Genomic DNA, 27329 nt, shown 5'->3' with positions numbered 1-27329 from the left:
GAGTGGACACTTACGTTACGTTTTACGCACATAAATTATATTCATATTGAAAAATAATTTAAAATAATAATGATGTGAATCGTTTGATAACGGTTTATATTCTTTCTTTACTGTTTGTCATGGTAGTCTAAAAACCAGGCAAGGTTTATTTTCTTTGTGCGAATTGTGAATAAATGGACTAATGACACGAATGGAACTGTATTACACTTTTTGGAAACGGAACGTTTTAACGGAACACAATGTTGGCAGCACTGATTGCTGATAAATAGGGATTCCGGATGATTCATAGGCCGCGTAGAAGATTTTTAAATATTTAGTCAGACTTATCTAATATAAATGTGTGATATGACATTCGTTTATTCACTTTTACTATTTATTGTTGCTTTTAGGGTTATATTGTTCTACCATAATTTAAATAGCGATCGGTTATGATTACTGGCACAACGTGCTTAGGGAAGCCGGATACCTATCGATAAAAATAAAATACCTAATTGTTGTTTTTATCCTTAAAAGGCTAGCACATTTTATTTTTTTGTCGGAAAACGGCCAGTGTGTAATTAAAAAAATACGTCTTTACCTACCTATTCGGAAAGAGGTCTGTTTCGAAACCTTTCGGTAATGTTTTAAAGTCTTTCTCTCGGTTCCTAGAGTGATTGTATACCTACATATCTCACTGAAATCTTTAACTCTTTCAATGAAGTACCGGATATCTTTATAAAATACGCCTACGGAGATGTCTAAAAACACTTTTGTGCGAAGGAAGGGTCAATGGCCAGTGATAAGCTCAATTTAGCTCGTTTAATAACATGTGTGCGTACTAAACCGTCTTAGTTCCATTTCTACAGTCGCTTATTACATGCAAAATAGAGAAATGAATATTGAGAACAGTAAGGTTAACAGCGTGCTTGTTGGAAATTTCTTCAGTATAGCATACCTTTCTATTGCTTTTCCACATGTACCTCTATAGGTTGTGGTACCTATATACCTAGTCTCGATGAGAATGCATGTCTTTTTATTTTTTTATAGAAAAGTGTTTCTTGATAAGTAAATTACCTGATAGTTTACCATTATTTACGAAATGTTGACAACTGTACTTATGTAGGTAGTAGCGGTACGCTCACAGACTAGTAAGAGATACTACGTACGCTGTCTGAAAGCTTGTAATTAGGTACGTAGTTATGTCTACCCGGAGATTATACTTACCAAGTAGTGTAGGGTCAGTAGTTAAGTGCAGCCAAACTAAGTTTTTCTAATGACTATCACAATATTTGGTTTGGTTTTGGTTTATTATTTTACCTGAGTGATGTCTAAGTACATTTGAAAAAGGTACCTAAATGGTTTTATAATAGCAAACTTTATAAATAGTTTAAATAGATAGATTTAACATAATATAAGCTCACGCCTATATTCCAATTAATTATTGATAACAATATACTTAGCGTGTTTAGTTCTATTTGCTCCGTCGTGGGTACTTTCTATTGATATTCTATAAACAACTTAATTAAAAACGAAACATAACGTCAGGGGACCAAAACTTGCCCATAATGAAGTTTAAGACACAGTTCTTTTATTGTTGTAGGCGAGTTTTCAACAGTTTTAAACGATTTTTATGACGTTAAACGTTTTAAATCGGTTGTTTTACGTCTATAGTCGAGCCAACTGTGTTAGTGTCAACTGTCACATAGACGTAGGTAAATTAAATACCTACCCAATTTGCCAGTATAATGTTATGGACTAGACTATATGGAGATGGCGCAATATTTTCAATATAGACAAACATAAACAGCCGGTCTGTCCGTCTATTTCCTCAGCCCGCGCACCTGCTTAGTATTATCTTGACGTTTCTAAATAGGAAGCACTTTTACACACGTTCTGTAGAATCGATTAGCGTTAGTCGGGTTCTTGCTTGTAGGTTCCGTACGGTCACGAGCATTAATATGTATACACTTTGGTACCATGTCACATTAACTTTATTGACAAATTGAACTGTAAGTCTCACTAAATGTCAAATATGTAAGTGCGACAGGGTCCTAAAGTGGGTACATTATATTGCTCATGCTCATGACTGTACACTGCGAAATTTTATAACTTCAGCTATCTACGTCAATGGCATGTACCTATAGGTTTCGTGGACAGACATCATTCAGCGCATATCGCTATCGGCCCGCTAGTGTCGATTGAGTCTTTCAAATAAAACCCACTCAGACGATGTCTTGAGTCAAGGTTGGAGCACTAATGGACACATCAGGCCTGTTGTTATATACCGGGCGAGAGCCTTCAACGGTGTCCATTTGTCCGGCTAAATTCAATTCAAATTCAAAAATATCATTATCAGTCGGTAACATAGTTACACTTTGAATCGTCATTTATATAACGAACATCTCATCTTCACGTATCCCTGAAAGGATTGACGTAAACATATATTTATTTATAATCTTCAACGAACTTGTTTCGCCTAACACGTCTGCAACTTTCACGGAAGCTAAGTAACTGATAGCTTCTTGGATTTAACTCTAATTTCAATTTAAATAAGACTGATTATTATCGAAAGGGCTACATATCACCTGCTTATAAGTAGATAGAGTTAATCAGGAATGTTTAGTTTAAGTATCAAAGCTTGGCCGTACAAACAACAACATAGTGCAACTAGGGATGTAGGTAAGTTGTAAGTATGTAATAACGTCGATTTCGTTTTAGTATCTTACTGTCTATAGATTTTCAATTATTGCTTCTATGCGATGAAGAAAACATCGAACACAAATGTTCGACAAACGAGGAGCTCCGTGGCGCAGCGGTAAACACGCTCGATCTGCGATTGTTGAAGTTAAGCAACTTTCGCAAAGGCCGGTCATAGGATGGGTGACCACAAAAGAAAATAAGTTATCATCTCGAGCTCCTCCGTGCTTCGGAAGGCACGCTAAGCCGTTGGTCCCGGCTGCATTAGCAGTCGTAAATAACCATCAATCCGCACTGGACCCGCGTGATGGTTTAAGGCCCGATCTCCCCATCCATCCGTAGGAAAGGCCCGTGCCCCAGCAGTGGGGTCGTTAATAGGATGATGATGATGACAAATGTTCAGCTGTTCGATATCGGAAACCGACGTAGCTGTGGTCTTTCTCACATGATGAACCAAAGTAGTAGGTATGTCGAGAAAAGTCGGGACCGAAGCAAATGGAATGCCATAGTCTCTGCTTATCAAGGTAGGATATAGACGTGAGTTTATGTACCTATGTATGTATGAACCGATACACGAGTATTAATATGAACGATAAGCTGATCAGCTGTCACCATACAGTTCATAAAAGCCATCATAGGACTTCGTGTCTGGTGCTTTGCCCACCTTAATAGGATTTAGAAATCATAGATGTGACCGAGTTTCTGTCAATAGTTATGGGTAACCCCGAATGCTCTGTATCGTGATTCGAATGCTAGTTTGCCCCCTATTTTATAAAAAAGAATAAATATTAAGTGCTTAGGTTGGTACTGCTTTATTTTTCTAAACTTTCAGTTCGCCTCCTAAAAAGGGCACATCGAAGCAATTCATCTAAAAAAGCAATATTGCAATTTGACATTTGCGCATATTAGATTTGCCTCCCCCCCCCCCAGAAAACTAACATCTGCGGCTTGCAGAGAGACTTTTGAAAAACATCTAAAGGTACAAACGTGGGATATTATGTTTGAAATTGATACCTACTTATTTCCAAGAACACAAAGTAAAGTGCCGACAAAAGTTTCACATTCCGTATTGTTGTAACAGATACTATACACGTTGAGCATAAAGCAAGCTCAAGCGCAATAAATATGTATGTGGGCTATTAACAATTATTTTGAAGTGAATCGACGGTTCGTGGAAGTTATAACTAAGTTAGCGGAACTTTCATTTTGTAAATCTTGTTATTAGATGTGCTAGTAATTACTAGATGAGCGATGAACTTGGTTGAACGCAGTACCGGTTTTAACTCTACCAGCGCCCTGGGCGAGATTTCTACGGCACCCTCCAACTGCAATTCAAACCCATACGAAAAAAGTGAAAACATATAATGAAAAAAAAAAAAAAAAACATAATTATTAGAAAAAAACTAATAAAATGTTACTTTTTTGGCCTTTCTATCAGCTCTCTTTTCAGCATCTCTTTTGCAGGCTGCGGCGCCCCTTTTATCCGGCGCCCTGGTCGATCGCCCAACCGCGCCCTATCCTAACACCGCTACTGGTTCAATGTTTGTCTACTCCATCACACCCGTGTCTCCATTTGTGGTAGCATACATACATATTAAATAAATAAATAAAAATAAATAAAATAATGTTTATTGTGATACACAGGTTTACATAACACAATTATAAAATAAAGTTTTCCATCACAAAAGGTAACAAGCTCAGCATATGCCGAGATGAAATATCTCGACGCTGGTTTTCAGCCTGCACCTGTGTTGGTGAAGGCCGATAATCTATAGGATACTGATAAAGTACAATAAACGACGACAAAATAATAAAAAGCAACCAAAACACCAATAATAATACCAATACATGCGGAAAGTAAGTACAAACATCATTAAGGGCACTCTGCTGTCTTATTATTAGGTTTGTAACATCAAAACATGGAATAATTATCGTTGTGACAAAATACATACACTAGAATTAAAATAAGGAGAAAAAAAAAAAATCTAATCATACATTTTTAAGGAGACATAGCCATCAGTAAGTATTTAAGATCATGCCTATTTCCCGTTGAGGCTTAGGTACTTTAGACCACGAAATTCCACTTACTACGATCCTGACACACCACTTCCGCATCTTCCACTCTCATCAAAGTGTTCGTGCATACTCGCCGGTTTAGAGTACTCTTGATCTGACCTTTCTTTAAAACATACAGGATCTGATATGTACGATAAGGTGCAAAAGTCCAATCAGTTTATTGCAAAGTAACAAATAGGCTAGTTTCCAACTAGTCAAATCAGTTACTTTTTACTAAACGTCAAAACACGAAATTACTATGGAATTTGTATGAAAAAGCACTCTGTGACGTCATAGAAAAACGTGACAAAATGTCGGACTTATTATTACGTTTTTCTTGACTAAAATTCATAAATAAGTTTAATAGAAAAAAGAAAATGTTTTTCGTTAGTTTTAGATGTGTCTTTATTTAGTAATCAGAATTTCATAATTTATCTTGAACCTTGTACACGACCCAATTAACTGGTTGCACTTAAGACCTCCTGGTTACATGTCATTTCTGTAATAGACCAAAACCACCTACAAAAACATTTTGATAATTATGACAACTAATGGTTCATAATTTCACCACTGTTTACAAGTAATTCGCTGGGTTAAGTGACTGAACTTTTGCTCTTTGATTGTACACCTAGGCCTTTCACTTACCGCCCTACCTCTTACACCTGTATCATAAATCTTTTTCGTAAGACTGCTTTCAATAATTCTCTTTACATGTCTGCATTCGTTTCTCAATTCTCTTCACTACCTTTTTTTTACACCACAACACTGCCTTATAACATTATTTCGTTATTTGGTAGCATATGCGTGAAATAATGAATAATAGATACTTACTTGTAGAATGGTAACTCTCTGCCCCGCACCAATTCGTATCGAGTGCTGCGCTAGATTTACCTCACCCCCTCTGGGTCTTACTTTAGTCTAAATGGTGGAGGGAGAGCAGTAAGGCACCGCACTGTAAGAATTAGATATTTGTATGGGGTATGACGTAGGTCAGATAGTCTTAAGACAAGTCTCTCTACGTGATAGACAGCATCTGAGGATAGCCTCAGATGCTTGACATATAGCAATCCTATTCAGTGATTGGTTGAAACTGGCAACTGGGGGGGTTAAAAAGGCCCCATTAGCTATTCATAAAAAAAATCAATGTCTCTATTTGACATTTCTTGAAATTTTTTTTTGTTTTTTTTTTGACGTGACTTATTGTAGATTTGCCGCAGATGGCATTAACTACTTGGCCGGACAAATTCTTTCTTGACATTGCGCACTTGCTTTCAATATTGCTTTTTAGATGTAATGCTTTGATGTGGCCTTTTTAACTCCATAATCTGATCTGTTCAGTAAGATAGAATCTGAGTTACAAGAACGTTACAATTGTACGAACTTGTACAATAGGTAACAGGTTACCAACCTATGACCTATTATTGGTCTATCACGTGAGACAAAACGTGGATCGTGATGACGTATTATGTAATGAGGTAAAATATACGTCAATGTGGTGAACGTAGGAAGATAGGTACTTAAATAGACTGCTTATTGACGTCCTATTACTCTGAGTGACTGAGTGACTATTTCTGAGTTACCCTCAGTGTCAAGAAGATGTACGTTAGGTAGGTATGTTTGGCTTACTACGTCATATTAGTAAGTAAGTAAAATAATTATTACAAATATTTTACTTACTATCCTCTATAATATATTTACAATAATTTTAAAACATGAACATTAATAATATTTGTTAATAATATTGCTCCATTTATGATTTGGTAGATGTCCAGGTTTGGGTTTTAGTGGTTTGATGGCCATGATTCATATTATGAGTAGTTTAACGATAGATTGACGTATTCTTCATTGCTGGAAAGAGCCGTATATATTAAACTTACCTCTCTTCTTCTTCTAATTATTTTATCCCCTGTTGGAATCGAGTTTCAGTAATATGTTCATGTTCAGGTAAACAGGTTATTAGCCCCTAGTATTCTAGGCTGATAGCAGGGCTGCTGTCTCGAAGCGTACTGCGCTAGATTTGATGTCAGTTTCTTCTCCTAGGCTGGTTGCCTCCCTCGGGCTGACGAGACCAGTCTCCCCGCAGCCTGTGACCTCGGCTCCATATATGCCGGAGGGGGTTTGTTAACGAAGAAACTTACTTAGCCTAATAATACATTAATATATTTACCTAATGCATTGCTGCTTCTATGCTGTTCTGGGAGCGAATAAGATATACAAACACCTTAAGTTGTTTATTGTCCTCCCGGGCACGTCGTAATATCGGACAGTGGGATTATGTCCTTTCCAACACGATGCACGATTGTTATACGCGGCAGGCTGGTCCCTTGCCACTGACTATAGTGCTCTTCATATCCATCTTAGGACTTCGTATCAACACTGACTGCAAGTTGTGTTTGATAACAGTAGCTCTTTCAACCCCAATAGAAATAGATTACGGGCATAAGTTTATGTATGTACCTATGTGCACGGTTATTAATTTAATTGCACTGTGATTATTCTTTCATTATCCGCATTATAAGTTACGAAAGTAGGCACCTATGTATTTGAGAATAATTATTTCCAATTGATAGCCCAGTTCGGCTACGAGTTGAATAGTCAATAATACATTATTAACGAGCCATGTGGTGTATATTATAATTCAATTTCATTTATTGAAATGAATACGTACCTACATATCGCTATTAGGGCGATATTTTTTTTTGTCAAAGTCTGTTTGTACCACTCGTTTACCTTGCTGCAAGATACTCATTGTTCCGATGACACTTCGTTCTAAAAATAAAAATATTATAATCGAGTAAGTACTATTATCGTATGCTCCCTCATCACTATTCCCTGGCGGCCCTTCTAAAAGAAAGTTGTGTTTATATTTTTTAAACACGAGCTTCAGGCAGAGGCGTGAACTCTTTCAACCAGTTACAGCTAGTAAACAATTCTTTCTGGCGCGCGCGATATTTTTAGGTCAATAGCTTTTGAATTCGCTCATCGGCTGTATGTAGTAACAGGCGAGATCACATACAGAGCAATGCAATCGTTAGCTAGTGTATTAAATGCCTACTTAGATACTTGTTAGTTGAACCGAAATGGAATGTAGAGTCGTACGATAGTGTTAATTTTAGTACCTAGAGTGTGTTTAAAGGGACAACGGCTCAATTTTTAAAGTCGGCATTAATAAATAACGAACAAACAATCAATGAAAGAATTGCTTAGATAACTCTTTATTACACACACGTGCGCAAATGGCTAAAAGCGATCTTCAAAACAACCTTCAGTAAAGCTCGATAGTTCTATCCATGTGAATAAATAGATCTTCTCCGACCCATCTCTAATGATATATGATGATTCGATGATCTAGGCTGCCTGGTAACCACAAGGTTCATCATATCCATCCTCGTACTTGAATACATAGTGTTGCTTTCTGGTGATTTGTGTTCTCCCCACTCCGATAGAGATTACAGGCGCGAGGATTGTCTGTTTCTTATTATGTACCTATCTATATTAAATCGACTTAAAATTGAAGGCTAGAGTTACTGCTAAGTAGTACTTACTTATTAATATCTCAACTTAGGTCTTAAATAAAGAAAAACTTTATTGTAAAAAGCTCTTCACTTCTTCTCTATTGCATGACGCCTGCGCCACCGTCACCGCTGCTGGGCGCGCCGCCCACTGAAAATCAGTCTCGACGTCCACTCCGCGCGGTCCGCCCGTCATTCCCGCGAAACTAACATTTAATTATACAATATTTAAATAATTACACTAATCGAACCCTAAATCCCATGTGATACGAAAAACGCGCCATTTTGTTTTTTACTTTTAAATTTATTTTCTTTTTTGCGCGCGGGAATTGATGACACGCGATTTGATTCCGTTCGAAATTCAAATGTGTTTCGGAACAGTGTGAATATTCCTGTGGTGCAATTTGAAGGATAAACCAAGGATTCTTATTTGAAAGGTGGTACTTACTTCTTGTTTCTTTATATTTTTATATTGTTATTTTTTTGAGTCACCGTAAATAATAAACTCTGTATAATTTGGTGACTTACTTGTTGCTTTTCCTAACAAATAACTAAAAAGCCAAAAGGAGTTTGAGATAACATTGAAATATATAAATTGTTATATAGGTACATATATAATAACAATGAAATATCTAGAAAAATAAAACACTATGTATATTGGATACTTTAAATACAGACTATTGAATAAATAGAAACAAAGATTGCGTGACTGGTTTAATCTTTTAAAATCACTAGGGGCATTCTCCCTCCATTCAGTTATCGGGAAAATCAAGGGAAAGCCTTATTGTTAGGCAAATCCATAAATTTTTGTTGCTAGTTTATGGATTCATAAATTCGATAGATTTGTTAAACGCGAAGTCGATTTCATTTAAAAATATTTTTTATACGAGGCACATATCTACTTATTAGGTAGGTCTAGTTTACTTTCTAAGCCATTTTAAAAGGTATAGTATTACAAAAAGTATTATTTTATGTTGTCTTCTGATTGCTTTTGGCTCTGCGCACACAATAGGTACCTAATTCGAGAGTAAGTTTATGAATGTAACATGACATGGTGTTGTTTACGAAATTACAATTCTTACATCAATTTTGTAAACATATATATCTACCTACCAGACAGTAGATACTTTGTTCTTTTATTATTATTTTATAATAGTTTCAAACAAACTAGTACCTAATACTAATTACTAGGAATATGACCTATTGAAATAGGTAGTATTAGGTAAGTAGGTAAAGTATATATTTCTAAAGACGTTCTGCGAAATGCCTACAGTTTCTTATGAATAATTTTGTACTTATAACAGTAATAGAAGTTTATATATGTATATATAGTATACCTGTGCATAATTATTATGATTGTGCTAATAATAGGTAGCATTGAACAATTATGTTTCAGTTTACTTATACTTACGATATATTGTCTTTGTTTTCATAACTTTTGTATGAGCCTAAGGTATAAAGTATTATAAGTATTTGCTTTAGAACGAGAACCCATGTTGTTATTATAATAATCGGTGATTAATCTATACAGTTGGCCATTATAGACGGCGATACAGCTCAACACATATAACTTCGTCTAATAGAAGCTCGGTGAAGTGTGGGTACTTTGTTCATCTTACGATGATTGTAGTCGTGAGCTTATCTATACAGGTGATGGGTTGGTGAGCAGTCACTAGATATATATTTATCGCAGAACTTCACTCAGGGGCGGATATGCCCTAAGATCTCCCTAGCATTGTCCCGTTTTTCACAGGGTCCGCTTACCTAACCTGAAGATTACCTGAAGACAAGCGACTGCACAAGCGACTGCCTGTCTGACCTTTCAACCCGCGAAGGGAAAACCAGCCATTTTTTTTTACTTGACTTATTGTAGATTTCCTTATCATCTCGAGCTTCTCTGTGCTTCGGAAGGCAAGTTAAGCCGTTGGTCCCGGCTGCATTAGCAGTCGTTAATAACCATCAATCCGCACTGGGCCCGCGTGATGGTTTAAGGCCCGATCTCCCTATCCATCCATAGGGAAGGCCCGTGCCCCAGCAGTGGGGACGTTGATGGGCTGATGATGATGATTACAGATTTGCCGCAGATGGCATTAACTACTTGCCCGGAAACGGAAAACCAGCCAGTCAATACAGGTCGGGGGGTAGATGAGTATTATAATTTTTAAAACAAAATTTCGGAAGTGGGTCGATTTTCTTCATGAGAAGAATTGAAGAGGCTGGGGTCTGTCAATCCGCGACTGGTTTCAACACCAACCGTGGCTGTAAGTTGTCTACTGGGGTTATGAATCCGCCCACCCTGACATGGATAACTGCAGAAACTTATGTAGGTCCATGTGTAAGAATAGTTTTTCTTAATGCGAACCGGATATCCAAAAACCTTGACACGAAACCAAAGTTAAACGGAGCCAAATAGGTAATTTATGTCATTCGTCTTACATGCCTAATTCACTTTTTAAATTAGGTAAGTACATTCAAAATTCAAGCATAACAAAAAATAATATAACGAAAACATTATTTTCTCTTACAAATGGCTTGTTCGTCAATGACGTACAGCTATAAGATTTCCAGCCAGTAATGAAAACCAGTCGTTAAAGCTGTTGGCGATATGCCATAAAATATTTAGCGAAATGAACGAAGGCCAGTGTTGTAGTATTTTAGTATTTAAACGTGAGTAGAAACTCCTTGGCACACGCTCTATCTTGGCTGATTTCAATAAATTGCCTTGTTCAATTAATAAAAAGTAAATTTATGTAGAGAAAAATTGTTTTGGCGCCGTGTTTCATTTTGAAATTCAAACGTTGCATTCCAAAGATAAAATAAACCAACAAGAAAATGGATTTGTGAACGTAGCGTTGAGTTTATTTTTTTAAAGATTTATTTTTAAAACAGATTAAATTATTTCAAAAAAAAAAATACGAAAGTAACATCGCTCGTGTTCTCTTCAAAGCTTGTTCTATTAATACCACTTCCTATTATTAATAAGTTCTTTGTGTATGTAATGTGAAATATATCTATTTCTCTTTCTAGTTTCTGTAAACACTATTTGAAGAAGTTCAATGACCTGGTTCCCATTTCCATAAGAAAACCCCTCAATATTTATGTTTGTTAGTGGCCTGTCGCCTAGCAACAGGCGAGGTCGATGCACTATTGATAATGGCAACTATGACCTACAATATCTTGATTACTAGAAACGTAATTAGGTAGGTAGGTAATTTTATTTTTAAATCAGATTTTTTCAATGGTTTCATTTCTGGCTTTGGGACTTAGATGAAAAACAAAATAAAAACTAATATTAAAATTACAAATAAAAACTACATATCGTTGCCTTATAGTGTAAGCGCCGTGTTGAAAAAAAAAATGGATTTGATTTTTGTTAATAAAACCTCACAATAGACGCAATAGTTTAAATCTATACCTACATATAAAAAGTAGGTACGGTCACGCACGAGCATTAATTAGGTATACAATTTGGTATCATGTCATATTAACTTTTTTGACAAATTGAACTGTAAGTCTCACTAAATGTCAAATATGTTAGTGCGACAGAGTCCTAAAGTGGGTACATTATATAGCTCATGACTGTACCTACCTACTCTCAATTTTTACCCTGAATGAAATCAAAGTTTTGTTCAAGAAAATAACATGTGATCTCCCAAAAAGGAGCTGTCAAGATTTTTGTTATAAGGTGTCGATTTGTTTGTAATTAATACACGTATATCTACATAACAATCTCTATTGTAAGAGAAAGGAATTTCGTTATCTTTATTGTACATGCCTATATTTCTAAATATAATGTTCTAGATAGGTACATCTAATATATTAATAAACAAAGATAATATAGGTAAGTATCTAAGTAATTCAATATCTTTTAACAATAAACTTAGTCAATACTTCGTTAACCATAATCGCATCCGAATAATGCGCTTACGAGGTTTTCATTACAACGCGATGTTTTACTTTTTGTGTCATAATTCATAACACAGAATAAATAATAGTAAGTACTACGTAGTCATAATAACATAATATGTTATATTATTTAACATAATTCAAGAGCCACGCTCTTTTCGGTGCAGCATTTTCTATGCTACTTTTTTAGGGAAAAATAGGGCAGTGGTTTCCCTCTTGCCTTCCGCCTCGTCTGTCTGACGCGAGTGGGATGGCGCCCAGAGTAGTATTTTACAAAGCCATACTAGGACTCCTGTCCTCCGCCTCTGAATAGTACTGACAGTTACTTCTGCCCTCTGCCAGGTTCCAGGTTACAGTCCGTGACTTGCCCCTTCCGTCCTGCATTGCCGTACCGAAAACCGTAATTAATAATATAATGATGCTAATTCCTGTAGATACCATCTAATTTTATTTTAAGTCATACCTGTCATTGTCTTATCGGCCGAAAAGGAAAGGAACGGGTGATTGACAGCTGTTAATTTTAAAATGAATGAGTGAATTAATGAACAACCCGGGAGAATCAAATAGGTATTTCACTGTTATGCTGTCAACTTCTGTCGGGTTATAGACCAATGTAAAATTTTTAGAAGGTTGTTTTAGATTTTGCCTAAATTTGACGTCTGTTTTATAATTTTTATGCCTTTCGATTATTCGTCCCTTTCAAAAATGATAGGTATAACTTAAAATAAAATTAGTTGGTGTGTAGTGGAATCCAATAACGTTATTTACGATGACTCTACATCTTCATGATACCTTGTAGTCTAAGATCCCACCATAGAACGACCTTCACCGAGCTGGTTAATGGATGAAAAGTATTTTATATTCAATGGGGATATCAATATCTCAGAGGGGAGGCCTTTGCCAAGCAGTGGGACAATCCGGGCTAAATTAAAAATATATATTACAAGTGGGTTGCCTAAAAAATTTCAGTCCAGAATATGAACAATTAACCGGCCCACCATTTTTTTTTTATTTGTTAATTGATCATATTCTGTATTGAAACTTTTTAGCAACCCACTTGCAATTTTATTGACGTATTTAATTGAATATCATCATCAATTTAAGAGCCACGCTCTTGTCAGTGTAGCATTTTCCAATCCAGTCTATCAAAGGCCAATTCCTTGACTTCCCTATAAGACACGACGAATTGAATATAAAATACTTTTAATCCATTAACCAGCTCGGCGAAGGTCGTTCTATGGTGAGATCCTATACTACTAAGTGTAGTCATATTTCTTCATGTAAAAACCTAGTTCCCGCCACATAAAATATCGAGATGATAGATAAGTAGAATATGGCCTGATGAAATTGCAAAATAGAAACGGTGCTAACTCAACCGTAACCGACATCATAGAATAAACAATTAAATACAAAATACCTTGATATATACATTATATGGATATGGATGAAGATACGCTTTAACAAGCACGACTGTGATAAAATTGACTTTTATACATATTCATAAATACATAATCCATTAGCTTCTCACAACCTGTATAGCCGGGGAAAAGAATACGTTGCTTCTTACCGATGTAAGTAAGTAGTCGTTACATGAGCCATGTCAGGGGCCTTTGGCGGCTCAATAGTAACCCTGACACCAGGGTTGATGAGGTTGGCAATTCACCTCCCAACCCACACGATAGAAGAAGAAGGGGAAACGAAGCGTCAAGAAAAACCTCGGCACAGTTGTTTAAAAAAAAGACAATATACTGTTATACAATTTAGTAATTTGGCTGTCTAATATCGGTTTCCAGACAGTTAATCCCATGCATTCGTATGTTCTAATATTATCACTAATTTTATAATAACCTTTTTTACAGTGTCTGTTTAATTACTGTCTTACCTAAAACTGTTCAAAGGTAAATTCTGAATGTCAATGAGAATACAACAGTAGCTGCAAGTTGTCGTTGATTAGTTGTGGCTTTGGGCCCCTTGGTGAGATTTTGAGATTTTGAGTTTGTTAAAAAAACTTTTTAGTCAAACATGCAATATGTTATTATTTCTTTACGCTGCGAGACTTCCGGGTAAACACAGGCTGTTATGAGAACGCAATAGTTGATTGGCTATACTTATAAATACAGTTTAGGTATATTTTGGAATAAAACAATATTCCCACTGTATTTCCAATTGATATTGGCATTACAGTCAAGACAAGAAAAAAAGATGTAGGGACGGAGGAATGTAGGTATTAAATACATAAAGGAACGTCAAATGCAGTAGAGCAGGGGTTCCCAAACTTTTAAGATGACAGAACAGAATATACTAAATACATACATACATAAACTCACGCCTATTCCCCATCGGGGTAAGCAGAGACCATGGAATTCCATTTGCTTCAGTCCTGTCACACTTCTCTTGTTTCCTCCACATTCATCAATCGTTTCATACACGCACGCCGGTTCAGAGTAGATCGTACTAAACCTTTTCAAAGGACATCTCCAATTTGGCCAATATACGTCCTTCTAGGTCTTCCTCTGCCAGCCTTACCATCAACCATCCCTTTATACATATTATACTTACCGCTATCGTAATCCTATTATCCTTCATCCGCGCTACGTGTCCAAACCAACTTAACATTCCCTTCTCAATCTTAGTTACTACCTATATCGTCTTTTACACCACATCCGTCACCTCAGTTTACGCTTCTTACACCCGCCAAAACGTTTATTTTCTTAAAAAGTAACGTGACGTTCCTGTTTTGAAATCGTCAACACGACCATTCTGCAAAGCGCATGCCCTCAGGCGCTGTTCACTAACTAGCAAATAACTGTAACATAAAATCATTCAAGGATTAATTCATTCCGTTCGGTCAATCGTGACATAATTTTCTCAAATAATTACAAAACAAAGACACTGTTGTATAAATAAGGATAAAAAGTTTTATTAATAATATTGTAAAGGTGTAACATTTCCCCTTAACTTTCCTGTGCAAGTCTCATCCATTGCTTTCCGGCGTACCTCGCAATGTCATCCGACCACCGGCCTGGTGGTCTGCCTCGATATCGCCTACCATCCCTTGGCGACCATTCCGTAACAGCCTTAGTCCATTTTGTTCTCTTCCCGTCTTGCCAAATGTTCCCTAGACGAAAATAAATAATGAATCACGGATGCAGTGAGTAGTTGAAAATATTTTCGCGACTGAAATCGTATGATAGAAATATCAGTGACGCGGTGTTGTGCATCATAGGACGTTGGAAATGGGGTGTGAACAGTCATGAGCAATATAATGAACCCACTTTAGGATTCTGTCGCACTAACATATTTGACATTTAGTGAGACTTACAGTTCAATTTGTCAAAAAAGTTAATGTGACATGGTACCAAAGTGTATATATAATATTAATGCTCGTGAGCGAACATTATATTGTAGCTATTTATAAACCATGCCTGGTTTTCGGTGAAGAAACATGTCGTATTTTGACGACCTGCCTTAAGTTATTGTGAGGAAAATAAAAAAAGCGGTCAAGTGGTAGTCGGACTCGCGAATGAAGGGTTCCGTAGCAGCAAGTAATATAATATAAAAGTTCTTGTAACTTTGATCGATGTTTTAATGTAAAAGGTTTACGATTTATGACGTATTAAAAAAACTACTTAATAAATCTCGTTCAAACCAATTTTCGGTGGAAGTTTGCATGGTTATGTATATCATACTTATAAATATATTTTTTTAGTCTTATAATTCTCTTATTTTAGAAGTAACAGGGGGAAGATTCTCTTTGGTAGTTTTTTTTTGATGTGACTTATTGTAGATTTGCCGCAGATGACATTAACTACTTGGCCGGATTCTTTGGAAGAATCTCTCGCGCAAACTATTTAGTTTAGAATAAAATGATATTAGAAACTTCAATAATATGATAAATATAATATTCGTATGGATATTGGCGACAAGTTGTCTTCCATTTTCTTGTTTCTCTGTCCAAGTCATTAGGAATTATGGTCATGACCATGTAGGTAACTATGTGGGTGTTTTATAATAATAATTGTAATTATTACAATATGTTTGGTATAATACTTCGCCAGCTGATAATATCCGCCATGTTGTATTTACGTACATACAGTCATAGCTTTATGTAATTTGTTTAAACATACATGATTTAAATAACAAATGATTCAATAAAGAATTGTATGCAAAGATGGTTTTGAAAGATAGGTAATGAAAGTTTAGGTACCGGCGTTTAGATTTTTACATAGGTACTATAAGTACATCAATGAATGTGTGGGTTAAAATGGCCACATCGAAGCAAATCATCTAAAAAAGCAATATTGCAATTTGACATTTGCGCATATAAAAGTAAGTGCGCAATGCAACCAAATGTCAAATAGCAATATTGCTTTCTTAGATGAATTGCTTCGATAGAAAATATATAGAAAATTTAATGTGACACGTACGTCTCATTGCCGTGCATCATCAAAAAATTAATAGGCAAACTAGGGTGAATAGGCATTTACTAGGTAAGCGTGTAACACCACGTTGGGTAGGTCACATCTCACTTACCATAAGAATAGATGGTAAAACGCAACCCTTTTTGATAAAAAAAATTAAGACCAAAAGAACAATTAAATTATTTAAAAAATATATATTAAATACACATCACAATATTATTATTTGTGAGTCAAGAGGGCTCGGCCTCGAACTAATGCAGTCCGAATGGCCACTGCGACCTAGTCAGATCTATTGTGGTCAAATCCCTACATATATATTTAAAACTCGTCCTCTAGACCGATCCGTTCGATTAGATCGAGCGTCTTTTTGGGAGAAAGCTCCATGACCTCCTGGGGATCCATTATGTGGCCCCCCAGGGTACGGCTTCTACTGTGTATGAGAACCTCACAGCTGCACAGCAGGTGTAATGGCGTCGCATCTTCCTTTAAACGGAATCTGCATAAAGGGGACTCGGTCAGCTCCAATCTATGTACTTGTTGAGTTTGCAATGCCCCGTGAGGGCCCTTATTTAGATTCTTAACCGCCCCCTAGTAAGAGTAAGGACCTATGATGTTTTTTTTGAAAAAAGGTCTAATCAGTTGCTTCGAGTGATTCAGGTCAACTGAATTGTCTGGCACGTTATTCGAAAAGTTAAAAAAAATGTCGGATGACAGGGCATGCCGATGGCGCCGTGCCTAGCACAAAGTCGTTTTCCTATCTAACTTACCCCTTTTTGTATTTAAAAGTATTGTAATACTAGCGACCCGCCTCACCTTCGCTGGGGTGCAATGCTCAGGAAAAAAATGAAAATTATTTACGACATCACATTAAAAACCTCAAAAATAACAGTATTTCTCCACTATTTCATGGATGTTATTATACATATAAACCTTCCTCTTGAATCACTCTATATGTATATTAAAAAAGACTGCATCAAAATCCGTTGCGTAGTTTTAGAGATTTAAGCGTACATAGGGACAGAAAAAGCGACTTTGTTTTCTACTATGTAGTGATTATTCCTTATTTTATGGTAATAGTTAGAAGTCGATCAATAAACATGATAAAGCGTCTACACCCGAGTTTGTGTTTAATTCCGGTACAACAATAGAGTGCATAGTAATATATTGCTATCGTAAGTGAATATATGCATGTTGTATGCACGATACTATAATAAAACAGACTTCCCAAAGAGTATCAAGTTGTTTATTTTTCCTTCTTGGCACGATTTGACAGAGTTTCCACTAAGACTAGTGTTTTGTAGTCGAAAGGTTAAAGCGAACTTCCCCGCTTGGCCTAGTGCAACCCTTTATAATGACTTGCTGACTATCAGTGTTGCCATTTAATTTTTATAGTTTTACCGGAACAAGCGAATGAACGAAAGATCAACTTGTGAAAATTGTTAGAAAACCCTACACTCGACCATCCTGACAACGTGTATGTCCCCATTCACGCTCCATATGGAAACCCTACAATACTAAAATGATACTATGATACTCCAATCGCACGGCCCATTAAAAATTGATTGGTAGATAGTATCAGTGGTGAGTTCACTGGACCCATTCGCTTTAGTGTTATGATCACTATGGCTGGCGGTTCCCGACCCAAGCTGATTGGGAGTAACTCTAAACTGGGCCCGACCAAGTAACATAACATAACATAACATAACAAATACTTTATTGCACAAACAGGAAAAAACAAAATACAAAACAAAAGAGAAATAGAATTAGTACAATAGGCGGCCTTATTGCTAAGTAGCAATCTCTTCCAGGCAACACACATACATACAGGGTATTAGTGACATCGTAACGAATACTGAGGGGGATGATTCAGACCATGATTCTGAGTTAAAATCAAGTGAAATTTTCCGTCGCAAAACTCATGTCTTTTTTTAAAAAACATATAATTATTTTCAATTCTATATTTTTGCGATCGAAAATTCCACTTGATATTAACTCAGAATAATGAGCTAAATCAGCCCCCTCAGTATTCGTTACGATGTCACTTACACCCCGTGCCAGTACATACAGGTAGCCATACAAGTAGGTATGGGTCTTAGTGACACTGTAATGAATACTGAGGGGGATGATTCAGACCATTATTATGAGTAGTTATCGTAGGGGGAGAGTGAGGTAAACCAAGCTCAGACGCTGGTGGGGGGCAAAGAGTTGTCGTTCCATACGTAGTATTATTCCTTATTATATGACTATACTAAGCCGGTAATAGCCAAGAGTAAGTAATAGATAACCCAGATTAGTTATGGTTGTTATGAGATAATCTCATTAATCCTACGGTTCAGTTATTTTGGGCTTGGCTTAGTCACTATGTTGGTTCAGTTGAAAATGTTAAACATTTTCTAGAAAGAGATACGTAGAGTCTCAGGATATCTGGGACATAGTAAATTAAATCTTTCTTACTTTCTGTTAGGATGTAAAAAAGAGACTTGACTAGGTACATGGAAAATGACGGCCTTATCGCTTAAAGCGATTTTTTCCAGACAACCATAAGGCGAAGAAATATGTAGAAAATAAAAGATCTTCATAAAAACTTTCATCCTCTTAAGCATTTAGCAAATGATATAACAAAAATAGACTTTAGACCCAGCGGTTTAGGTCATGTCTTGACACTTTGCACAAAGGTTCTTTAAGAAAAAAAATGACGTTAGGAACCACTAAGAAGATTTTTGGTACTTATATTATTTTTGGTATACATACATACATAAACTCACGCCTATTTCCCACCGGGGTAAGCAGAGACTATAGAATTCCATTTGCTTCGACCCTGACACACTTCTCTTGCTTCCTCCACATTCATCAATCGCTTCATTCACGCACACCGGTTCAGAGTAGATCGTATTAAACCTTTTCTAAGGACATCTCCAATTGGTCATCGTAAGTCCTTCTCGGTCTTCCTCTGCCAGCCCTACCATCAACTTTCGCTTTATATACCGCTTTTGCAATTCTATTATTCTTCATCCGCTCTACGTGTCCAAGCCAACCTAACACCCTACCTATTTTTTGGTATATCATTTCCTAAATGCTTAAGCGGATAAAAGTTTTTATGAAGATCTTCTATGCAGCATTTTAGGTCGTCTCTTACTACAGCTTAGTTCCTATTCATTCAGTATCACCGTATCATCCGAGTATCACAACGAATTAGCAGCAATTTAAATAGGAAGCAGGCGGGACGCTCGCAATTGTAACAATTACTGTGGAATTGAACTCCCTGACCTAGTGACAGGAGTACTCAGGATAAACTATACATATATACATATACATAGACCTAAAATATAACATAATATAAATTCTTCTTCTATCGTGTGGGTTGTGAGGTGGATTACCAACCCTATCAACCCTGGTGTCAGGGTAACTATTGAGCCGCCAATGGCTCCTGACATGGCTAATGTAACGACAACTAACATACATCAGTAAGTAGTAACAGGGACCAACGGCTTAACGTGCCTTCCACGGATCATCCTTTTTCGGACAATCAGGTGATCAGCCTGTAATAAACTAGGGATCGCCAAGTGATTTTTGTGTTATCTCCCCACCGGGATTCGAACCCGGGGTCTCCGGATCGTGAGCCCAATGCTCAAACCACTGGACCACGGAGGCCGTTCATAATAATATCATCATCAGACATTTAAGAGCCACGCTCTTGGTAGCATTCTCCATTCTTGTCTATCAAAGACCATCCTCAATTCCTTCACTTCCAACAATACAATATAAGCATAACATAACATAATATAAGCTGCCTATATACGTATCACACTTCTGGGAACATACCTCCCCTCAATCAATCGGAATGGAGGCTACTCCACCACGCTGCTTTAGTGCGGGTTGGTAGAGGCGTTAGGGCTAGTACGGAACCAACTTAACGTGCCTTCTGAAGCACGAAATAAACGAAAAGAAAGAAGCGATTGCCTGTCCGACCTTCCAACTCGCGAAGAGAAAACCAGCTCAATACAGGTTAGGTCACATACCTCCGAAAATGCATTTCACTGCATGGGTGATAAAACTATTTACCGAACAAAAAGCTAATAGAATAGCAACTACTATAAAATTATAGATCAGCACAATACAATGCTTAACGGTGCCTTATTGTAGTTAAAACCACAGAGCCGCAAAGAATAAAAACAGTTAATAAAGAGCAGTCTATTGTTAAGTCAGTAGCCGTTAACATAATAGTGGGTATTTTTAAATTTCTACTCAATTTTATCTAATTATTTGCTCTATGGACAGGTGAACGAGCTTAACCCCCGTATTCTGAGATGATCACTCGACTCTTACAAAAAAATTGAATATAAATTGTTTTTTATAAAAGGACGCTTACTTCACTCTATTTACAAGTCACTATTTACAAATAACGTAAGTGTTCTGCGGTGATGGAAAATATCGTGAGGAAACCTACATTCCCGAGAAATGCATTTTCGGAGGAATGTGACCTAGACAGACAGTCGCTTCTGTTAAAAACCGGACCTGTCTAATCTTCAGGTTAGGTAAGCTGACCCTGTAGAAAACAGGATAACAAAATGCTAATGCAATAATAATAATACTGATTAAAATTTAATTATATTAATTAAATATATATATATTTTTTAATTTCATTATTATAATTATATTTTTTTTATTTTTATTTTTTTAATGCTAGGGGGATGATGAATGGTGTCGATTCGGGCAACAACTTAATTTGACAGGACTAAAACTAGCTCCATCTCTTTCTTGATCATCACTAAGATAGACCACACTACGAGTGTGAATAATGTTTTTGTTCAGCAGGAAATTCAGGTTTCTTTTTGCCGTGATTTATTGTAGATTTGCCGCAGATGGCTTTAAATACTTCTCCGGACAGGGAAATTCAGAGGCTAACATAAGTAACATAGCAGCAGTCGATAAAATTCCATCGTAAATAACGCAAGCAAACCCAGACTGGTGGCAAGTATAAATAGTGAGCTCATCGAAACGGGGCGTCAGCGACAGCATGTCACTATGCAACCCACAAACCAGAGAGTTGAATAGACTAGTTACGTTTAGGCGATTCTCATATGAAATCGCAAACCGACGCGACGCGACTACGCGACATGTTGGCAAGGACTAATGAGGGCTAAAAGGCGCATCACGATAAAAAATTCTTAAGATTTTTTAAGATTCTGACGGTATAATTATGTCGTTTTATATGTAAACCCTGACAGCCTCCGTGGTCTAGTGGTTAGAGCGTTAGGCTCACGATCTGGAGGTCCGGGTTCGATTCCCGATGGGGACATTGTCGAAATCACTTTGTGAGACTGTCCTTTGTTTGGTAAGGACTTTTCAGGCTTGAATCACCTGATTGTCCGAAAAAGTAAGATGATTCCGTGCTTCGGAGGGCACGTTAAGCCGTTGGTCCCGGCTATTAGCCGTAAAAACACCTCCACCAACCCGCATTGGAGCAGCGTGGTGGAGTATGCTCCATACCCCCTCCGGTTGATTGAGGGGAGGCCTGTGCCCAGCAAGTGGGACGTATATAGGCAGTTTATGATATTACGTATAATTATTTTTTTTTATTTTTTTCAATGCCAGGGGGATGATGAATGGTGTTGATTCAGGCAGGCAACAACTTAATTTGACAGGACTAAAACTAGCTCCATCTCTTTCTTCAACGTATTGTTAGTGAAGGACGGCGCTAATTTTAAGAGTTGACAAACTAAAATTAGGTTAAAGTGTGCGCCCGAAAAAGCACCTAGATAATAATATGTATCCTGTAAGACTTCATTTGGTTTTGCTCACTAAGATAGACCACACTACGAGTGTGAATAATGTTTTTGTTCAGCAGGAAATTCAGGTTTCTTTTTGCCGTGATTTATTGTAGATTTGCCGCAGATGGCATTAACTACTCCGGACAGGGAAATTCAGAAGCTAACATAAGTAACATAGCAGCAGTCGATAAAATTCCATCGTAAATAACGCAAGCAAACCCAGACTGGTGGCAAGTATAAATAGTGAGCTCATCGAAACGGGGCGTCAGCGACAGCATGTCACTATGCAACCCATAAACCAGAGAGCTAAATAGACTAGTTAAGTTTAGGCGATTCTCATATGAAATCGCAAACCGACGCGACGCGACTACGCGACATGTTGGCCAGGTCTGAGGGCTAAAGGCGCATCACGATAAAAATTTCTTAAGATTTTTTAAGATTCTGACGGTATAATTATGTCGTTTTATATGTAAACCCTGACAGCCTCCGTGGTCTAGTGGTTAGAGCGTTAGGCTCACGATCTGGAGGTCCGGGTTCGATTCCCGATGGGGACATTGTCGAAATCACTTTGTGAGACTGTCCTTTGTTTGGTAAGGACTTTTCAGGCTTGAATCACCTGATTGTCCGAAAAAGTAAGATGATTCCGTGCTTCGGAGGGCACGTTAAGCCGTTGGTCCCGGCTATTAGCCGTAAAAACACCTCCACCAACCCGCATTGGAGCAGCGTGGTGGAGTATGCTCCATACCCCCTCCGGTTGATTGAGGGGAGGCCTGTGCCCAGCAAGTGGGACGTATATAGGCAGTTTATGATATTACGTATAATTATTTTTTTTTATTTTTTTCAATGCCAGGGGGATGATGAATGGTGTTGATTCAGGCAGGCAACAACTTAATTTGACAGGACTAAAACTAGCTCCATCTCTTTCTTCAACGTATTGTTAGTGAAGGACGGCGCTAATTTTAAGAGTTGACAAACTAAAATTAGGTTAAAGTGTGCGCCCGAAAAAGCACCTAGATAATAATATGTATCCTGTAAGACTTCATTTGGTTTTGCTCACTAAGATAGACCACACTACGAGTGTGAATAATGTTTTTGTTCAGCAGGAAATTCAGGTTTCTTTTTGCCGTGATTTATTGTAGATTTGCCGCAGATGGCATTAACTACTCCGGACAGGGAAATTCAGAAGCTAACATAAGTAACATAGCAGCAGTCGATAAAATTCCATCGTAAATAACGCAAGCAAACCCAGACTGGTGGCAAGTATAAATAGTGAGCTCATCGAAACGGGGCGTCAGCGACAGCATGTCACTATGCAACCCATAAACCAGAGAGCTAAATAGACTAGTTAAGTTTAGGCGATTCTCATATGAAATCGCAAACCGACGCGACGCGACTACGCGACATGTTGGCCAGGTCTGAGGGCTAAAGGCGCATCACGATAAAAATTTCTTAAGATTTTTTAAGATTCTGACGGTATAATTATGTCGTTTTATATGTAAACCCTGACAGCCTCCGTGGTCTAGTGGTTAGAGCGTTAGGCTCACGATCTGGAGGTCCGGGTTCGATTCCCGATGGGGACATTGTCGAAATCACTTTGTGAGACTGTCCTTTGTTTGGTAAGGACTTTTCAGGCTTGAATCACCTGATTGTCCGAAAAAGTAAGATGATTCCGTGCTTCGGAGGGCACGTTAAGCCGTTGGTCCCGGCTATTAGCCGTAAAAACACCTCCACCAACCCGCATTGGAGCAGCGTGGTGGAGTATGCTCCATACCCCCTCCGGTTGATTGAGGGGAGGCCTGTGCCCAGCAGTGGGACGTATATAGCCTGTTGATGATGATGATGATATGTAAACCTAAATAAGTCATTTTTTTCTGCCAAAATACTAACAAAATCATGTGGTACGTTTATCGATTTCGACATTTTTTTTTAAACTGTTTAATTTATTTAGTCCTGCTGGCCATGTTCCCTAGCAAGAATATAGATGGCGCTGTCTAACATCATTCCTCATCATCATTCATCATTCATCGTCTCTGTACTTTGTGTCCATTGTGCTCAATAAAGTATTTTATCTATTCTATCTATCTATCATCGTTTAACCTTCTAATTTCATGATTCCAGACATATGCATCTTTTATCTGTGTTTTTAGATATAAAATGATGACCCTTATATATAGAAAATAACATATCTTCTAACCATTATTACATTATTCTGTTTAGTCTGCTTACCTCGGTGGGAAATAGGCGAGAGTTTATGTATGTATGTATATAGTATTCTGTTTTAAAAAAAGAGAAGTAAATAGCAGAATAATACTATACAAATCTGATCCAATTATCAAGCAGCAATAATGTATAAAAAACCTGACCAAACTTCAGGTTAGGTAAGCGGACCCTGAGAAAAACGGGATAATGTTAGGGAGATGATGATAATATGTACGCGAGCAATGACAAAATAGGTAAAATTGTTATTTATTTTAGTTAGAACATAAATATAAAATCAAAACTCATGATGAGAAACGTACGTAACTTCGTCAACTAGGCGTTTAAGTGTTCTGAATCTGACCTGGTCCAAACGAACCCATTACACTAGCGGCATTGCCCCGTTGCACAGCCACTGACAGGCGTTGGTACAGGTAAGACGCAGATCTAGGGTCACCCCCTCTAAATAGGTAAGTATTTAAATTATCACTTCAAAGATGTACAGTCATGAGCAATATAATGTACCCACTTTAGGACTCTGTCGCACTAACATATTAGATATTTAGTGAGACTTACAGTTTCATTTGTCAAAAAAGTTAATGTGACATGGTACCAAAGTGTATATATATTAATGCTCGTGACCGTACAGCGCCATCCATGTTTTTTTTTGGGGAGCGTGACCTGGAAAGTTCCAGCTTACGCGAAGTCTAGTTATATCATGGTCTGTGGTTGACACGCACCATTAGTATGGACAGCACAAATACATAGCAATTGCTGACGTAATTGAGTAGGTACACACTAAAATATACAATGTAAAGAGCTTTATAGATCAGTACCGTTTTAAGCTCGCTCCTTTAATCTTTATCCATACATTTTATTTGTGGGTCGTTCTTCTTTTTTATCGACAATAAAAAGACATTTTCCCAATTAATCGGACTTAACATCTTTAAAATTATAACGGCAATAAATATTTTAAAACATCATATAAAGATCTGTCCGTAAAGGACTATTTAGTGGTTCTCTTTATCTTAGTAACATACTTTTCTTTGCAGGCGCATTCCAAAAAATATTGTGACAGAGTGGCCCTTTTCATCGGAGACAGCATTTCAATATACCACTCTGTCACAAAATTTTGTGAAAAACAATGAAGCTACGTTAATAACTAATTGAGGAACCGATTAGTATTTTGCTTGTATTTTGAGTATAATAAGATAACTATATTTTTGGACAATGGAAACATGAAATAAAATTCTAAAACATAACTTATTAAAAGCAGTACGTAAGACAGATCATTGTCGATAAAAAAGAAGAACGACCCTTGTACTGAATAAACTTAAATACTAATGGACCCATTTCAAAAATTAGTTCACCATTAGAATGCTACATTATCCCTTAGTTGGAGTATATTATATATATTTATTTAAGGTTGTCTCTATTAAATAAATAGGTACTTAATCAGTTTTTTACTTACGTTAAGTACCTATGCACCTACTTAAGTCAGGCGCCCCGTAGAAAAGCAGCAGAGCGGCGTGGTGAAGTATGCTCCACATCCGTATACAGGCTGTTAGTGACATCGTAATGAAAACTTTGAGGGATGATTCTGATCATGATTCTGAGTAGATATCAAGCGAAATTTTCAGTCTTTATTGTATGGAACTGAAAATAAATTCCACTTGATATTAACTCAGAATCATAGAATAGAATAGAATAGAATAGAATAGTTTATTTGCCAGAAAACAGTACAATAAGATGTTGTTACAATTTTATGTCCAGTGCTTTCAGCTTACACGTAAGCATGCAAAAATCAAATCGTCGCCAATATACAAAAAAAAAAAAAAAAAAAACAAAAACAAAAATTAATAACAATAATAACAATGATAATACAATTAAAATTAAATAAAATTAAAAATGTTAAAGTCCGAATTTGAAATTTAAAAATTCATTTACACTATAGAAGCGATGTTGCAGTAACCATTTTGTTAAGTGTATTTTTAAAGAAGCGCTTGTCATTAACTTAAAATTATCAGGAAGTTTATTATACAATACAATGCATAAGTTAAATATGTTCCTCCTATAGATGTATTTATAGGCGGGAGGCTGATACAGTAAGTCCATATTCTTTTTCCTTGTCTGCCTTTCTATCCCTTCCCCTCGGGTTCTCCAATATCTGGGGTTTGAAGCAACAAAAACACAGACATCCCTAATATACATACACGGTAACGGGAGTATGCCGAGTTTTTCGAATAGGGGTTTACAACTCTCATCAAATTTAGCGTTACAGATTGCCCGTACGCTCTTTTTTTGCACTTTAAAAGCCTTTTCAACATCTACTGAATTTCCCCATAGTATCAGACCATAGCCAAGCACCGATGACACGTAGCCGTGGTATGCGGCCAAAGCCGCTTCTTTAGAAATGGTTAGTCTCAGTTTCCTGAGAGCAAACACAAATCGATCTAATTTAGCGCACACCACTTCCACATGATCCTTCCAGTTTAGGTGCCTGTCAAATGTAACACCTAGGAACTTAAACTTTTCTACTTCGGCCACAATGTCATTGTTGTAAGCGAGGTTAATAGGACATGGATTAGAATTGTAGGACAGAAACTGCATAAACTTTGTTTTATTTAGATTAATTTTTAAATTAGAGTCATTGAGCCATTTAACTACATTATCAAGAGCATTCCTAATTGGAGTATCAAATCCACTTTTGTCTTTGCTTTCTATTATGAGAGTCGTGTCATCAGCAAATTGCAAACAGTGATGAGACGTAGATCCCGGAAGGTCATTTACAT

The 27329-nt window shown here is 37.0% G+C and overlaps 1 protein-coding gene across 3 annotated transcripts in view; it reads left to right on the top strand.

The window, feature by feature from the left end:
- The first annotated feature begins 8398 nt into the window (after positions 1 to 8398).
- The window catches only part of LOC126371182 (axoneme-associated protein mst101(2)), a 171010-nt gene continuing 152079 nt past the window's right edge, over positions 8399 to 27329 (top strand). For all 3 annotated transcript variants that reach the window (XM_050016428.1, XM_050016429.1, XM_050016427.1), the window contains exon 1: positions 8399 to 8680. The gene's annotated coding sequence lies outside the window, so the exon portion shown is untranslated. The remainder of the gene's footprint in view (positions 8681 to 27329) is intronic.

This window comes from Pectinophora gossypiella, chromosome 12 (genome assembly GCF_024362695.1).
Source record: "Pectinophora gossypiella chromosome 12, ilPecGoss1.1, whole genome shotgun sequence".
Classification (NCBI taxonomy): domain Eukaryota; kingdom Metazoa; phylum Arthropoda; class Insecta; order Lepidoptera; family Gelechiidae; genus Pectinophora; species Pectinophora gossypiella.
The sequence above is the reverse complement of the archived record's forward strand: the minus strand, read 5'-3'. Positions and strand labels throughout refer to the sequence as shown.